We start from the raw sequence: 7,280 nt of genomic DNA on the forward strand, positions 1-7,280 counted from the left end.
TAGTTTCTTTACATTTGGTTAGAACAAGTTCTTTTTACTCCCAGAAGTTTCTTATCATCCACCTTCTGAAGCCTACTTCTGTTAATGGCACACAGTCCTTTTCCATCAGGGCTCGTTCCGTTGCTGATGAGGAACTGTAATCCCCTGTAGAGGGAGAGGGGTTCTGATTTTGGGTATTCTCAGCCTTTTTAAGCTGGTTTCTTCCCTTTGTTATAAATTTATCCATCTGTCGTCTTTACGATTACTGCCTTTCTAGTTGGGTTTCTGAGTGGACGCCCAGTTTATTGATTCCCAGTGCTGGAATCCGAGCAACCCACTGCGCCGGCCAAAACAGCAGCGATAAGACTGATGGTGCTCTTCTGCCCGGGAATCTCCTCCTGTTTACTCTGCACAAAGAGCTGCCAGCAGAACCACTGCACCGGCCACAAGAGTCATGCTGGTGACCCGTGGGGCCCCGCCACTGGGAATCTTCTGGTCTATGAGCGACGAAAATTCATCTGAAAGTGTGGCGTCCTCTCGTTCTCTGTGCTTTCACTGGGAGCTACAATCCTGAGCTGTTAGCGATCAGCCATCTTGGATCTCCTCTTTTTTTCTAATTTTTTTTTTTGAGAGAAGGAAAGAAAAAAGGAGTGAAGGAGAGGAAGAAAGAGGAAAAAAAGAGGGCAAGAGAACGGAAATGTTGCTTTATTCTAAAAAATGGGTATTAATAATGGCCAATCAATATTTCATTTAAACCTATGAGGAGGTGTGATGTGGTATTGACAAGAATATATGTTTTGTGTATTTAAAGTGGAGAGGTCTATAAATATTTATTAAGTTTACTTGTTCCGGATCTGAGTTTGAGTCCTGGATATCCTTATTAATTTTCTGTCTCATGGAGTCTAAGTCTCTATGTATCTGGGTGTGAGGATCGTTAGCTCTTATTGTTGCATTGATCCTTTTACCACTATATCTTTGTTGCTTTAAAATCTATTTTATCAGATGCAACAATTGTAACTCCTGCTTGTTATTTATTTATTTATTTTTGCTCTCCATTTGTTTGGTAAATCTTTCTCCATTCCTTTGTTTTGAGTCTTTGTGTATCCTTGCATATGAAATGGATCTGGATGTGGCATACAGTTGGGTTTTGGCTGTATCTTTTGATTGGGGGATTCAGTCTATTTAAATTTAGGATTACTGCCATTTGATGTTAACTGGCTATTTTATCCATTCGTTGATGTAAATTATTCTTTATATTGATGCTCTTTACTTTTTGGTATATTTTTAGACAGGCTAATACTGGTTGTTTCTTTCTATGTGTAATGCTTCTTTCAGACGCTCTTGTAAAGCAGGCCTGGTGGTAATAAAATCTCTGAGTACTTGCTTGTTCATAAAAGATTTTATTTTTCCTTCAATTGCGAAGCTTAGTTTGGCAGGATATGAAATTCTGGGCTGAAAGTTCTGTTCTTTAAGGATGTTGAATATTGGCCCCCACTCTCTTCTGTCTTGTAGGGTTTCTGCTGAGAGATCTGCTGTAAGTCTGATAGGCTTGCCTTTGTGGGTAACCTGACCTTTCTCTCTGGCTGCCCTTAGTATTTTCTCCCTGATTTCAATCCTGGTGAATCTAACGATTATGTGCCTTGGGGTTGCTCTTTTTGAGGAATATATTTGTGGTGGTCTCTGTATTACCTGGGGTTGAATATTGTCCTGCTTTGCTAGATTCGGAAAGTTTTCCTGAATAATATCCTGAAGAATATTTTCCAGCTTTGATTCATTCTCTCTGTCGCATTCAGGTACACCTATCAAACGTAAATTAGGTCTTTTCACATAGTCCTACATTTCTTGGAGACTTTGCTTATTCCTTTTATCCTTTTTTCTCTAATCTTGTCTTCTCATTTTATTTCATTAAGTTGATCTTCAACCTCTAATATCCTTTCTTCTGCTTGATCAATTCAAGTGTTTAAACCTGTGTATACTTCTAGGAGTTCCCATATTGTATTCTTCAGTTCCATTAATTCACTTACATTTCTCTCTAAATTGTCTATTTAGAGAGACAGAACAGAAACAGATGAGAGACAAAACAACAGTTTTTCTTTTAAATTAGAGCCTTTATTTTACTACTAAATATTTCTGAAGTGACCTTGAAATCTAGTAATAATATCAGTAAGAAACTGATGTCAGAGGATACAAAACAGATAGTATTTTATGTTACAAACATCTTCAGGAAAGACAAAAGAACTTTGACACACTTTCTTGCAAAAGAAAATACAGACTCTCAGTTAAGAGAGGAGGTTTCAGTTGGGCATTGTGGCTCATGCCTGTAATCCCAGCACTTTGGGAGGCCAAGGTGGGAGGATCACTTGAGGTCAGGAGTTGGACACCAGCCTGGTCAACTTGGTGAATCCCTTTCTCTACTGAAAACAAAAATTAGCCAGGTGTGGTATCGGGCACCTGCAATCCAGCTACTTGGGAGGCTGATGCAGAAGAATCACTTGAACCAGGGAGGTGGAGGTTGTAGTGAGCAGAGAACACCATTGCACTTTGGCCTGAGTGACAGACTGAGCCTCTGTCTTTAAAAAGAGAGAGAGAGAGAGAGAGAGAGAGAGAGGAAACTCATCAAGACAATTTTTCAACTCTCATCTGTGTATTTCTTTGAGGGATCTCTAATTCCCACAGAAGAATGAATTGAAATTAATTCATTCAACCAGCATTTGTTCAGAGTCTGTTATGTGTGAGGCTTCACTCCGGAGATTCAGCACTGGTCCCTAATTTCATAAAGTTTTTGTTATATATTGTCCATAATTTATTATAAAATTCTTCAACACGGATGGCAAGGTAATTTTCTTTCACAGAGGCCCTTGTGAAAATAAATCAGATTATTTCGGTTTCCAGCACACCAGAAGACAAACTAGGAAGACCCCATAATGACAAATCCGGGTATTGTCAAATCTAAGACGGTCTTGCAACTAGTCAAATTTTTCTAAAGATTATTTCCTGCCAGATGGGCTAGATCCTTAGTACTTAACCTGTAACAAATATTGGCTAAATTGTTTCTGGAACCAGCTACAAGACAGTGCCATAATCTGTCTGGATACCCAAGGAGAGGGTTAGTGGTATCAAGTGGAAAGTAACAGGATATCAGCATTGGAATCTGACTAACTTCTAGGAATCTTCTCAGCACAAAATAAATATTAAAGCTGAAATCATCAAGATGAAATGGAAATTATGGAATATCATAGGAATACCCTGGCAGGAAAAGATTATAGTAAATGAATCAAGTACACCCTTACATGGAAGTATAATGAATAAAAAAAGAACAGTGATTAGTATATTTACAGATGCTAAAGGGATTTTACATAACAACAAGAAATAAACAAGAAATGCTATACACTATAACAATTGTTCCTGGATAGCCATTTTGGCACAAGCACAATGGGAATTATAAAAAAAAAATTAATAGAATATGTAATATAAAGCAGTCACACTGGGCAGGGTTAATTGGAGTTCTAAAGACAGATATTTGCTCAGTGAATTGCCTCCAAATTGTAGAAACAAAAGAAAAAATTAACATTTATTCCTTTTTAGAAGGAATTGTGATTTAGAGAACTAAATAAACCCAGTTGAAGAAAAAACAGTCTATGTGACAGAAGAAAATTAACCAGTTTAATTCCCAATTCCTTGTATTTTTATTTTCTCTACAACAGTACCACACTACTTAAAATAGATTTTTACTGTCTTTTTAACATCAAAAGTGTATTATGTTAATTCTTTCAAGCAAATCATGAAACATTTTAAACCTACGAGTCCCACAAAAGTGAACTATTAAGTGTGAAATAAATCATGAGTCATAAATATAACTATTTGTCCTGATTATATTATTGATTCAGCCAACTCTTATCAATTGGTGTGGAAAAAAAAAAAGAAAGACATAAATGGCTGTTGGTGACCTGAAAATTCACACAGTTCTAGCTAAAAAAATGTGAACACAATCTGAGAAACATAATTTTACACTATGTAAAAAACTTTATAAAAGTCTAATAGAATCAGACTTTTATTCCCTTGATCCTGTGGCCAAATTTAATATCATCACTGGTGAGACAATCAGATATTTATGACCATCAGTGTGATGCAATGTGAAGTGTACAACATCACCTATGATTTTAACTTTGTGTAACTTGAATTTAATAACCTTTAGATTTGACTGCCACATTACGAGATTACTGGCGATAAAGAAACAAACAAAACACCCTACAAGAAAGGAATCAAATGGCATAAAACCTTCTAAAGGACAACCAGGAGGACTTAAGCAAGTCCGGGTGTCATCATAAAAGATACTTTCAAAGAAAAGAAGAGACTCACGAGATTTAACAAAACTAATTCAAACTGGATCTTGATTCAGATTAAACCACCAGAAAAGGGAAAATAGGAGATATTTAAATATGGAGTATTACGTGATACTAATTAATAATTTTGTTGGATGAGATCATGTCATTTTGGCTATGTAAGGTGTTTTTAGGAAAGCATATTGACATATTGGGATGAAATGTTTATTTTACATAAAATAGGTCGTCATAGGTAATGCAATATGTACATATGCCTGGGCTTTAATCTACAAACCATAAGCAGAATACTTATACTAAGGATAGTTAGCATTTGGAAGACTATTCAAAAGCCCTTCAAGAGTAGATGTTCCTAGCTTCAATTATCTCTGTTTTCAGTCACCAAACCTGCATATTTACTCCCTGCATCTAAAATAAAAGTAAAAATTATTTTAAAAATAAATAAATAAAACCACTCATACTTACCTGGCAGGGGAGATATCATGATCATGAAGGTGGTTTTCCCAGGGCGAGGCTTATCCATTGCACTCCGGATGTGCTGACCCCTGCCATTTCCCCAAATGTGGGAAACTCAACTGCACAATTTGTGGTAGTGGGGGACTGCGTTCGTGCTTTCTCCTGACTCAAAAAAAAGAAAAAAAAACACTCATACCTAGGTTGTGGGAAAAGAGATATATAGAGTCTACCTACATGAAACTATTAGAAATAGTTAACTATGCAACTAGCAAAGGAATCTAACTGTGAACAAGCAATGTTGCTAATGTCAGTTTGAGATAGATTCTAACAAACTGTAAGAGAGTAACTTCAGGCACTCATATGTGTAAACACTGTGGTGAAAGCAAAAACTCACTGTGTTAGCTAAACAGGAAATTGTTCTCAAGGAGTTTACATTATGTAAAATAAAAGTAACATCTGGATATCTATTTTCAAACTAAAATTTAGTGTTTAGTTTAACCAGTTTAATGCCCAATTCCTTGCCTTTTTATTTTCTCTACAACAGTATCACACTACTTAAAATAGATTTTTACTGTCTTTTTAACATCAAAAGTGTATTTATGTTAGTTCTTTGAAGCTAATCATAAAATATTTTAAACCTATAAGTCCCATAAAAGTGAAAAAACAAAAGATGTTTTGCAGGACTTCAGGTTCCATCTTATTAATTAATCATAAATCATCGCTTTCCATTTACATGCTAATTCTGAATAAGAGCAAGAAAAAAAAATCTCAGGTTTTTTGTTCAAAAAGCATTCCTGGTACTGAATCTTGTCACAGTAACTATCAGCTTTGTAGAAGCACAAAAGGAGAAAAAAGCTCCTTAATATTAGATCATTCAGGGCTTGACACTCTTGCCAAGTAAGCAACATATTTCAAAAAATCAAAGGTCAGATGTCAACTCTTCCTGGCCAAGTGATGGCCTGTTTTAAGATTCTCTAGTCACAATTTGTTAGTGCATGTAGCTTTCAATATTTCCTACTACTAACCCTTTATGCATGAAGTAATTTATACAAGTAATACATATTTGATGTTATTTTAATTTGAAGTTAATTACATGGTATTTAAATACAAATTTGCCCCCATTTTATGTAATAAGGCTACTCCTGAAAAATTATCCAAACATTAAATATTTGTGGAGTATATATTTTAACTTCATCAGAAGTCCTTAACTTAAAATAATAGCATCTACAATAGACAATGAAAAAAAATCTTTATGTAACAGCAAAAATAATTTATGCTAAATTGTGGGTGCTTTTGGATAGCAGTTTTATATTTTAATTTCTTTCATATGCACCTAAATTTATGTTTCTAAATAAGGCAACACATAGATTTTATGGCTCATTATTCCAGATAAACAAGTGGAAATTTAAACTTATTTACATTTCTTATATAAAAGCTTGAGTCACATTTATAAATGAACTATTGTTTTACTTCTTCTTAAGACATTCGCAAAGTCAGGATTAAGGCCAACTGAAGAAAAGTTGATACATTTCCTCTATGACAATATCACTGTCATTTGTGTGCTTCCACCAGTGAAGGAACTTTGAGGGTGGTGCTTTGAGATATTACCATGTCCTTGATCTTTTCTCCAGAGCTAAGAGAGAGCAGAAGCGGTTCAAAGCCCACCCAACTATTCCTATTCTATTAAAAAGTTGTTTTCCTAAAAAGTAAATTTTATTTACTAACATTTGCAGAAACATGTAGGAAAAATTAAATATGAAGCACTCTTTCAAGAAACACAGAAAAGATGGTGTCTCAGTCTCTCTGAGCCACTATAACAAAATAGTATAAACTGGATACATTATACGCCAGGCACAGTGGCTCGAACCTGTAATCCCAGCACTCTGGGTGGCCAAGGCAGGTAGATCACCTGAAGTCAGGAGTTCGAGACCAGCCTGGCCAACATGCAAAACCCTGTCTCTACTAAAAATATAAAAATTAGCTGGGCATGGTGACGCATGCCTATAGTCCCAGCTACTTGGGAGGCTGAGGCAGGAGAATTGCTTGAACCCAGGCAGTGGAGGTTGCAGTGAGCTGAGACGGTGCCACTGCACGTCATCCTGGGCGACAGAGCAAGACTCCGTCTCTAAATAAATAAATAAATAGGAAAACTTATATATAACTAACACTTCTCACCGTTCTGGAGGCTGGAAGGTTCAAGATTAAGGTGCTGGCAGATTTGGTATCTGGAGAGGGCCTGATCCCCTTCGTGAGGGCTCGATCCTCAAGCCTTAATCTTCCAAAAGACCCCAACTCTTTGGGAGTTAGCACTTCAACACAGGAACTTTAGGGGACACAAATATCTGCAACAGTGGATAAAGTCTTTCAAGGTCACCAGCCTCAAGTTAGATAATAGGCTTTGATCAATTTAAATCTTTTTTAGGCCCTTCCTTCCTCCTATTTTAATCTACTTCAACAAGACTTCTTCCTTTTCACAGCTGAGGGTGTTAAGTGCACTCTTGACTA

General features: G+C 36.2%; 1 non-coding gene across 1 annotated transcript; it reads left to right on the forward strand.

Moving 5' to 3' along the window:
- Positions 1-4,776: 4,776 nt before the first annotated feature.
- On the forward strand, positions 4,777-4,940 carry LOC118152004 (U1 spliceosomal RNA). The gene has a single exon (XR_004740381.1). It is a non-coding gene; the product is annotated as a U1 spliceosomal RNA (small nuclear RNA).
- The last annotated feature ends 2,340 nt before the right edge of the window (positions 4,941-7,280 follow it).

Source organism: Callithrix jacchus, chromosome 2 (genome assembly GCF_049354715.1).
Source record: "Callithrix jacchus isolate 240 chromosome 2, calJac240_pri, whole genome shotgun sequence".
Classification (NCBI taxonomy): Eukaryota; Metazoa; Chordata; class Mammalia; order Primates; family Cebidae; genus Callithrix; species Callithrix jacchus.